The following is an 11349-nucleotide window of genomic DNA, read 5'->3' as shown; positions in this document are numbered from 1 at the left end:
ACGTGATTCTGCCTACTATTGGTGGAGCACTCTGACTTCTGTTGTGCCCCGAGCAAGTAACTTGGGAGTTTTTCCAAACTGAGTTTCGGAAAAAGTATATCAGTCAGAGATTTGTTGATCAAAAACGGAAGGAATTTCTTGAGCTTAAGCAAGGTTCTATGTCAGTTACTGATTACGAGCGAAAATTTGTTAGACTTAGTAGATACGCTCGGGAATGTGTTTCGTCCGAGGCTGTCATGTGTAAACGCTTCGAGGATGGGCTGAATGAAGACATAAAAATGTTCGTTGGCATTCTTGAAATACGAGAGTTCGTAGTACTTGTCGAGCGAGCTTGTAAAGCCGAAGAGCTTAGAAAAGAAAAACAAAAAGTTGATGTGGGAACTGGAGAGTTTCGTAAAAGATCCTCGGGAAAGTCTCTTCAACATGCATCGAAGAAATTTAGAGATGATGTGGGCCGGTCTAGAGGCGCTTCGGGCCTTTTTAGACGAGATCGTGATCAACCCCTGTGGGTACACGAGGCACTTCGGTCGCCAGTGTTGGGAATGAACGTCGAGACGAGCGAGTGTCGACATTGTGGCAAATGGCATTCTGGAAGCTGTAGGTTCCGTGACCGCTCCTGCTACAAGTGCGGATCGATCGACCACTTTATTAAAGATTGCCCGAGGTTGCCTGAACAGAATACAAATCAGAGTGGGAAACCGGGTGCTACCACTGCTCGAGGTAGACCATCTGGAAATACGGGCAATGCTAGTGGTGGTCAGAGAGGATATAGAGATGCTACGACCAGATTCGAGGCTCGCGCTCCTGCTAGGGCTTATGCTATATGCGCACGCGAGGATGCTTCCTCGCCAGATGTTATTACCGGTACTTTCACTCTCTTTGATACTAATGTGATTGCTTTAATTGATCCTGGTTCTACACACTCTTATATATGCGAAACCTTAGCATCCAGTAAGACTTTACCTATTGAGTCTACTGAGTTCGTAATTCGGGTGTCAAATCCTTGGGTCGTTACGTCTTGGTCGACAAAGTGTGTAAGAAATGTCCCCTAGTAATTGAGGTTCTGTTTTCCGCGGACTTGATGCTTTTGCCATTCGATGAATTTGATGTTATTCTTGGGTTGGATTGGTTGACCGTGCATGATGCGGTTGTGAATTGCAAAAGCAAGACTATTGATTTGAGGTGCATAAATAATGAGATGATCCGAGTTGAGTCTACGGACTTAAAGGGTTGCCATTTGTAATATCATCAATGTTGGCCCAAAATATGTAAGAAAGGGGTGCGAAGCATACCTTGCGTATGTACTTGATGATAAGGAGTTAGAAATAAAACCCGAATCTGTGCGGTGGTTTGTGAATACCGGATGTTTTTCGAAGAATTACGGGTTTGCCACTGTTCGGAGATAGAGTTTGGTATTGAGCTTGTACCAGGACCACACCGATTTCGATAGCTCCGTATCGTATGGCACCAACGGAATTAAAGGAGTTGAAAGCTCGGTTGCAAGAGTTGGTGGATAGAGGTTTTGCTCACTGAGTTTTTCACCTTGGGGTGCACCGGTGTTGTTTGTGAAAAGAAGGACGGAACCATGAGGTTGTGCACCGACTATCGTCGACTTAATAAAGTGACAATAAAGAACAAATATCCGTTATCGTATCGATGATTTGTTCGATCAACTGAAGGAACCTCGGTGTTCTCAAAATAGATTTGAGATCGGGCTATTATCGATTCATGAATCCGAGATTCGGATATACCCAAAACTGCCTTCAGAACAAGATATGGTCACTACGAGTTCTTAGTGATGCCGTTTGGGCTCACCAATGCCCCTGCGGTATTTATGGATTTGATGAATCGGATCTTCAGACCGCATTTGGATCGGTTCATAGTTGTGTTCATTGACGACATCTTGGTCTATTCAAGAGATGAGACCGAACATGCGGAGCACCTGAGAGTAGTGTTGCAAGTTTTACGGGACAAGCAGTTATACGCTAAGTTCAGCAAGTGTGAGTTCTGGTTAAGAGAGGTTAGCTTCTTGGGTCATGTGGTATCTGCATCGGGTATTCGAGTCGACCCGAGTAAAATTTCAGCCATACTTAACTGGAAGCCTCCGAGGAATATTCTCGAGGTTCGAGCTTTTGGGGCTTGCGGTTAGGTTACCGATGGTTTGTAAAAGGATTCTCAATGATAGCCACACCCATGACGAAACTGCTTCAGAAAGATGTCAAGTTTGAATGGACGGAAAAGTGTCAGAAAAGTTTCGATCAATTGAAAACTCATTTGACGGAAGCTCCAGTTTTAGTGCAGCCCGAATCTGGCAAAGAGTTTGTCATCTATAGTGACGCCTCCCTACTTGGGTTAGGTTGCATATTGATGCAAGAAGGTCGAGTTGTGGCCTATGCGTCGAGACAATTAAAGCCACATGAGAAAAATTATCCGACCCATGATCTCGAATTGGCTGCCATCGTATTCGCCTTAAAGATATGGCGACATTACTTATTTGGTGAGAAGTGCCATGTGTATTCGGATCACAAAAGTCTCAAATATTTGATGACTCAAAGAGACTTAAATCTGTGACAAAGACGTTGGCTCGAGTTGTTAAAAGATTATGAGCTCGTCATTGACTATCACCTGGGAAAGGCTAATGTGGTTGCGGACGCCTTAAGCGGAAATCATTTGTTTGCTTTACTGACGATGAATGTACACTGTCTATTCTACCCGACAATGTGTTAGTAGCCGAATTAAAGGCCAAACCATTGTTGACTCATCAAATTCGTGAAGCTCGAGAAAGTTGACGATGAGTTGGTCGCAAAATAAATTTGAGTGTGTTCGAACAAGGAATCGGAGTTTCAAATAGATGATGACGATTGTTTGAGGTTGAAGTCATCTGTGTGTTCCAAAGAATTGAACTTATTTCGATAATTCGAACGAAGCCCATTGTAGCCGAATGGCAATCCACCCGGGGAGTACGAAGATGTACAACGATTTGAAACGTCCGTTTTGGTGGCATGGTATGAAACGAGACATCTCCGACTTTGTGTCGAGATATTTAATATGTCAACAAGTGAAAGCGGAACATCAAGTGCCTTCAGGATTACTTCAGCCGATTACGATACCCGAGTGGAAATGGGATCGAATCACAATGGACTTTGTGTCCGGACTGCCATTGTCAGCAAGCAAGAAGGACGCGATTTGGGTTGTTATTGATAGACTGACTAAGTCGGCTCACTTTATCCCTGTGCGTACGGATTTTTCATTGGATAAACTAGCTGAATTGTACGTTTCTCAGATTGTGAGATTACACGGGGTACCGATTTCTGTTGTGTCGGATAGAGATCCGAGGTTCACCTCTCGATTTTGGAAGAAATTGCAAGAAGCTTTGGGCACCAAGTTGCATTTCAGCACCGCTTTTCACCCCCAAACCGATGGTCAATCCGAGCGGATAATTTAGATACTTGAGGATATGTTGAGATGTTGCATCCTCGAGTTCGGTGGTTCATGGGAACGGTATTTACCTTTGATTGAATTCGCTTACAACAATAGTTTTCAATCAAGTATTAAGATGGCGCCTTACGAGGCTTTGTATGGGCGTAAATGCCGTACACCATTGTTTTGGACCGGGCTCGGTGAAAACAAAATTTTCGGAGTGGATTTGATTAACGATCTTTGAGCGAAGGTAAAGGTAATCCGTGAAAGTCTGAAGGCGGCCACAGATCGTCAGAAATCGTACGCGGATCTGAAACGAAAAGACATTGAGTATCAGGTGGGAGATAAAGTGTTTCTTAAGGTATCGCCTTGGAAAAAGATACTCAGATTTGGCCGTAAAGGCAAATTGAGTCCGAGGTTCATCGGGCCATATGAGATATCCGAACGAGTCGGTCCAGTTGCGTATCGTTTGATTTTGCCCCCTGAACTCGAAAAGATTCACAACGTCTTCCACGTTTCAATGCTTCGACGCTATAGATCTGATCCGTCGCACGTAATTAGTCCATCAGAGGTTGAAATTCAAGCCGATATGAGTTATGAAGAAGAACCGATTCGTATCCTAGCTCGTGAAGTGAAGGAGTTGCGAAACAAAAGGGTTCCGTTAGTAAAAGTGTTATGGCTCAAACACGGGATGGAAGAAGCTACTTGGGAACCCGAGAACTCTATGAAAGAGCGTTACCCAAACCTATTTACGGTAAGATTTTGGGACGAAAATTTCTTAAGTGGGGAGAGTTGTGACAGCCCAAAATTGACCCTAGTCGGAATGTGGTTTCGGGACCACAAAACCGAGGCATAAAAATAATTTAATATTTATTTTATTGCTGTAATGTGTGTTAACTCATGTGTGACATTTTGATGTTTTGATTTAGAGTTATAAATGTGAATTTCACTAGAAAGGACCTAGTAGTAAACTTTGAAAGTATGATGGGGAAATGTGTGATGACTAATTAAAGCATGCATGCAAAACAATGGACTTGCATGTCAAATTTCCCCCAATAGCTAGTGGCCGCCATGACAAGGAATTATGGGCAAAAATCATGTCATGAAACATGTTTGGTAAGTGGGTTATGTTGGAATAAATAAAATAAAGAGTATGGAATAAAAAAAAAATGTGTGTGTGAAGGCTTCTCTCCCTCCCCATTTCCGTGTAGGTAGGAAAGAAAACAAAAAATTTTGTTCATCCATTTTCACTCTCTTTTTGGCCGAAAATACTAAGGATAAGGAAGGAGTTTTGCTTCATGCTTGGTTTGGAAGAGGATTAGGAAGGGGTTTGGCTATACTTGCATCAAGATTAAGGTATGTTTGATGTTGTGCCATGAGATTCGTGCATGTTTTTGGTTGCTAACTTGATGTTCTTATTAGCCCATGGTTCAAATCTTTGTTATATCATGGGGATGGTATTTGGCCAAGGTGGATTTTGAGTTAATGCCATTGCATGTTAAATATGAAGCTTGATGATGATACATGTGATGGTGGATTGAGGACTCTTAGATTTTCTTTAAGCATTTTGAATGAGATACTAAGTTCTTTGTGTAATCATGACCAAAATTATGGTGTCGTGATGTGTTCGCCATGGTACATCCATAAGTGTGATTTATGCTCATTGCATGGAAAGTAAGATTTGTGTTTCAAATCATGTTCATGTTTAGTTACAATCAACTTGAGATTCGGCTCTAGCATATATATATGTATATATGTTTGAGCATGATTTATTGGTATGACATATATATACTATCTCAAGGTATATACTTACTTATGATGATGTTTCGGTCATGAAGGAAATGATAGATGTGTATTGAGTTACAATATGGAATGCATTAGTTAGTAAAATGTATGCTGTTTTTGTGTGGTAATAAGTGTATAATTGGCCTCAACATGGACATGCATATTCGCCACATGAGGGAAATTGGTGTGCATGCATTCGGTTAGAGGCAAGCATATTGATGCCTATTCTTGGCTTAGAAAATTCGGCTAAGAGGAATATTAACTAATGTGTTGAGTTCGATTCATGATTTCGTACATATGCGACTTTGATGCCTAATGAGTATATATATATTGGCTAAGTACCTTGAATTCCTCTTCCGATGTTCAAATGATTAAATCAATTTATTTGTCAAATTAAGCTCAAGAGCAAAGGGAGCTAAATCCGATAAAGGGAAGGAAAAAGTAGTCGAGTAGTCATTTAAATCGCTCGACAACATCCAAGGTAAGTTCTTGAGTAATAGAGCTTAAATTCGAATTGATTAGATCATGTTTAAAGTAAATCAAAATCATGCTCTTTGTGTGTGGCTATTGAGCCGAAATTGCAAGTGTGAAAAGTGCCTTGTGTTTGAGTTTTGCTAATGAAAGTGAAATACTGAATGTGTCATGATTTATTGATAATTGTGCTCGGTTATTGAATGATGTCCGGCTAAGTCTCAAGGCTTTGTGCTAAGTGACTATATCCGGACTAGGATCCGAAGGCATTCGTGCGAGATAATAAATCGGGCTAAGCCCAAGGCATTTGTGCAAGTTACTAAACCAGGTTAAGTCCGAAGGCATTCGTGCGAGTCACTATAACCGGGCTTCGTCCGAAGGCATTTGAGCGAGTCGTTATATCCGGTTAAATTTCAAGGTACGTGATTCGAGAATAAGCAATCTTGCTGTAAAATTTCAGTTAATACGCTTGAAAATTCTAGCAATGAGGTATGTTCGTATGTGCTTGAATTAGTTGATTCCTTCAATAATATTCGCTCATCGAGTAATGAGTTTCGGTATTTGGCTAAGATGATCCCTTATGTATGAACATAGGGGTTGGAATGTGAAATGAGTATGATATTGAGAATTTGTGCATATGAAATTATCCGTTAGCTTTATGAATGCTATGGTTTTGTTGTGTTGGAATCTCTTGCTCAAACTTACTAAGCATAAATTGCTTACTCCGTTTTCTCTGTTTCTGCTTTTATAGATTTTGCTCGTTAGCTATCGGATTCGGGATCATCAAAGTCGAAGTCATCCACACTATCAAAGCCCCATTTTGGTACAATTTTGGTTGAACTTTGAATGGCATGTATAGGACTACCTTTTGTTGTAGGTCATGTACCTTTTGGTTTGTGTAAACTTGGATAGCCATGCGAAAATGGCTCATATCGTTTTAGCATAGTACTATAATCGTTTGTATGTTGATCATTATGAGGTATGATATTGTTTTGAAACGGTTAGCCATTGGAATGGTTAATCATGATCACTCTTTGTGCTATGTATGCAAAAAGGGCCAATTGAATCATGAAATCATGAAATAGGTAAAGCCTACCTTAAAGGCAGATACTGACAGCAGCAGTGATGTGGATGTGAAAAATCACTAAAAATAGTAGGAATGGTATTAAATAGTTAATAAATTATGTAAATGAACTTGGATGAATCTAATTTCATATGGAAGAAACGAAACGGTCATATGAGTTATATGTTAAGAGATATTAAAGTTCTCGTGAAACAGGGCCAGAACGGTTTCTGGATCCCCTGTTCCGACTTTGGAAATTCATTGTAAATTAACCAGAGATAATTAGGAGTCATGCCATATATTTATAGATTCCTCTCTGAGTCTAGTTTCTATAGAAACAAACGGAATCAGTATTGAAGCCCTGTACAGGGAGATATCCAATTCGTAACGGACGAAGGTCAGTGTAGTCGATCCCTGCAACAGGGGAGACTTTAACTAATAAACTGTACTAATTGGCTCAACCAAAAATTCTAGAAAAAAATCTGTAGATGTACATATGAGTCTAGTTTCAGGGAAAAATTACAAAACTAATTTTTGAGCTTTGAAACTCAAGATATGATTTTAAGGCGACAGTGACGCAGTAACCAGCTTGTCTGGAAATTTCTAAATTGGGCTGTGAAAATAGTTAAGTCTGTGTGCACCTTGTGTCCGATTCCGGTAACGGACTCGGGTACGGGGTGTTACAGTAAGACCATGTCTGGGACATGGCATCGGCACGTATAGAGGTGTCAGTGTAAGACCATGTTTAAGACATGGCATCGACATAGATATGTAAGAGCTAGTGTAAGACCATGTTTGGGACATGGCATCGGCATTATACCCCATATTGGGGCTTAGTGACTATCCGATAGTATTCCAAATGGTTCAACAATGAGAGTTATAGTTTAAGTTAAACGAGAAAAGTATAACCATGTTGTGAGTGATACAGGTACCTAAATGAAATGCACGAGATGTGAGCTTAGTATATGCTATGTGAATTGTGTTGGATTGTAACATCCTAAAATAGGGCCTAAACGGAATTGGGGTTGTGAAACCACAAATCTGAGATAGAAAATTTTATTTTATTATGATTTTAAGGTCTATGGCATGATTGCACGATTATGTGAAAATTTCGTTTAGAAATTTTATCGATAGAGGGTCCAATTTGATATTTAGGACTAAATTGCAAAAGTTGTAAAATGTGTATTCTAGTTCACAAAGGTACTAAGTACTTGTGAGTAATGGGTTTTTAAAGTGGAGGTTATTGGATAGTAATTAGACCATTATACTAGTTGAGACAAAAATACCTAAAGGAAGATAAAACACCATAGTCTTTAATTAAGGGCATTTTGGTCATTTATTATTAAAATGAATTAAAAATAAAATTAAAAGCCAATTTTTGTCCATCTTTAACCCCTTGGCCGAATTTCACATGCGGAAGACATATCTAGGGTTTTTTAAGCTTCCAAGCTCGATTGTAAGTCCATTTTAGCCCCGTTTTTTATATTCTTTACGGTTTTAGAGTTCCGGTAACTTGATTAAGCTTATTCTAGCAATAATTTAACCTAGGGTTTATATTTGGAAAAGTACCCATAGGTGAAATGTGTTTATTTTGATTTTTTATGGTAGAATATGAAGCATGAAATTGTGTTAAACAACTTTTTCTAAGCAATTTTTCGTAAAAATGAGTAAAACGACATAATCGGTAAAAATACCTAATGTTCATAAGTACATGTTAGAGTTAGAATTTGATGTTACCATAGAAGGGAAAAATGACCAGCATGTCATAAAACAAAAGAAAATAGGATCAAAAGTGTAAATATGTAAAAGTTTAGGGGAAAAAATGTAATTTTTCCAAAGTTTGAGTAAAGGACTGTTTTAATAAATGTGAGTATTAAATAAGCTAAATTTGTTAGTAGAGATCAAGAAGAATGAAATCCGGAGTTAGACCGGGGAAAGAAAAAGATAGTGGACTAAATCGATATAGTTGATCATATTTTGTTTCAGGTAAGTTTGCGGTAAATAAATGCAATATTTTATTATTTTATGTTAATGTTGTTAATTTCCAGAATGTGCATATTTATTTTATGAAATTATTCAAAGAAGACTCAAGCATGAATTGACGGAGAAGTAATTTCAGAAAGTCCTAGTTGAACCTTAGGAATGTGTGGGATACAAATGTCATGACATTAGGGTTTAAGGATACCATGTAAGACCATGCCAAGGCATGGCAATTGGTAAGGTTTCTAAGGCAAAGATATCATGTAAGACCATGTCAAGACATGGCATTGATAAGTTACTATAAGGAAAAGGTCCCATGTAAGACCATGCCAAGGCATGGCATTGGTGAGTTCATAAGGCAAGGATACCATGTAAGACCATGTCGAGACATGGCAATGGTAAGTTTCAAAAGGATACCACGTAAGACCATGACAAGTCATGGTAGTGGTAAGGTACCCGTGTATCCTTAGTATTCCAAGTGGTTCAACGGGAAAATTTAAAGAGAATATCAAGGTAAGGTAAGGTAAAACGAGTTATACTAAAAAGGGTAAGACAAGTTCATGCTAGAAAAGCAAAGGTAAGTATATAATGTTCATGTATGCTTGATAAGGAAAAAGGTAAGTAAAATGTATTAATAAATTTGATTAAGTAAGTATTAAAGTAAGTGGGAAAGTGAAGAAGTTTAAAATATGTCTATGACAATTAATGAAGTTGCATTAAGTAGTATCATGCCAAGTAGTAAGATAATTCTTATGAATGTTGTTATTTATTTGCATGCAAACTTACTAATATTAATGCTTACCCCCTTTATTTTCTTTCTTTTTCATAGTTTTGTCAAGCTAACTCGGGGATCGTAAAGTACGTCGGAGGTCTGGGCACACTATCACAAGGATTATTTTGGTATAGCTAGATGTTCCATTTTCAGTATGGCATGTATAGCATCATAGCCATTTTGTGTGTATGATCTTATGATATGGCTAATGAATGGTATGTAAATGCTTGATAATGATTAGCTATTGGAATGGCTAATCAAGGACATGTTTGGTGTTATGTATGCCTAAATGCTAGTTATTCGATGGAAATCATGAAAAAGGTGAAATTAGCTTGAAAACAGTATCAGACAACAGTAATGACATGAATTTGAAAAATAACTAAAAATAGTAGAAATGGATTTAGATAGTGAATGAGATATATAATTAAAGCTTATTGAGTCTTTTTTCATATGAAAGAAACAGAGTAAATAAAGGAGTAGTATTTTATGAGATATACAAATTTTAGTGAGAGAGGTTCAGAGTGATTTCTGAATCCCCTGTTCTGACTTTAGAAATTCACTAAAAATTGTAAAAAAATAATTAAAAGTATACTTTATATGTATAGATTCCTTATTGAGTCTAATTTTAAGAGAAATAAACTTCATGGTTATTTGAATTCTGTATGGGGGGAAGATTATTTCGTAGTGAACAGAGGTTAGAGCAGCCAAACACTGAAATAAGGGAAACTTTAACTAATAAAATGTATTAATTCGCTAGACCAAAGATTCTGAAAAGAAATTAGTAAGAATATATATGAGTCTAGTTTCAGATAAAATTTATGGATTTGAATTTTGAGTTTCGTAACTTGATTTATGATTTATTTAGTGACTATGACGCAGATGGACTATTTATTTATGAAAGATGAAATAAATTGTTTTGATTTGTTTAAGTGATCGGAAAATTTTTATTGAGTCCGGTTTGTTCTTGAACCGTTTCAATTTCATGTTTTATGGTCTCGAGGACCTTTTTAGGGACATGTGAATGAATGAAACTAAATTAATTTTAAAAGCAATTTTTTATGCCCCGCATTAGTAAGCTAAGTTCGGTAACGCCTCGTGCTCCAGTCGAGCGACGGTCTCGGGGTAAGCGGTGTTACATTTATTGGTATAAGAGCAAAGTTTTAGTTGGTTCTTGAAATATTTAGTATGTGTAAGAGTCTAGCTATACATGCCATACTTATATGTTGATAGCGTGATGACTCTTGACGATTTTAAAATGTTTTCTTCTATAGTTATGGATCTCGAATAAGCCGGTGCAGATGATGTAGAGAGTAATGCATCAGCTCTTGCTGAAGGGACAGTGCCGCCAAATAGTAGCGAAAGGCCTATTACAGTTAGTCAGGGAGAAAGGGCTCGAGAAGCCTTCTTCCAAGCTATGAATGAATGGTTTGCCGAGTTCGTTCGTACGAATCTAGCTGTTAGACCTCCACCCCCTCATGATCATCAAACCACCCATGTAGCTCCCTCAGTCACAGGTACAGTTATAAGAGAAAAGCCACCAGTTGATAAAATCAGAAAACAAGGAGCCGAAGAGTTTTGAGCTACAAAAGATGATGATGCAGAAAAGGCAGAATTTTGGCTCGAGAATACTATCAGAGTCTTTGATGAGTTATCCTGCACACCTGAGGAATGTATGAAATGTGTCGTATCACTTCTTAGAGATTCAGCCTACCATTGGTGGAAGACACTTGTATCAGTTGTACCAAAAGAGAAAGTCACTTGGGATTTCTTTCAGGAGAATTCCGTAAAAAGTACATCAGTCAGAGGTTTGTTGACCAGAAAAGAAAAGAGTTTCTAGAGTTGAAATAGGGCAATATGA

Source organism: Gossypium arboreum, chromosome 5 (assembly GCF_025698485.1).
Source record: "Gossypium arboreum isolate Shixiya-1 chromosome 5, ASM2569848v2, whole genome shotgun sequence".
In the NCBI taxonomy this organism is placed as follows: Eukaryota; Viridiplantae; Streptophyta; class Magnoliopsida; order Malvales; family Malvaceae; genus Gossypium; species Gossypium arboreum.
Note: the sequence above shows the minus strand (reverse complement) of the source record.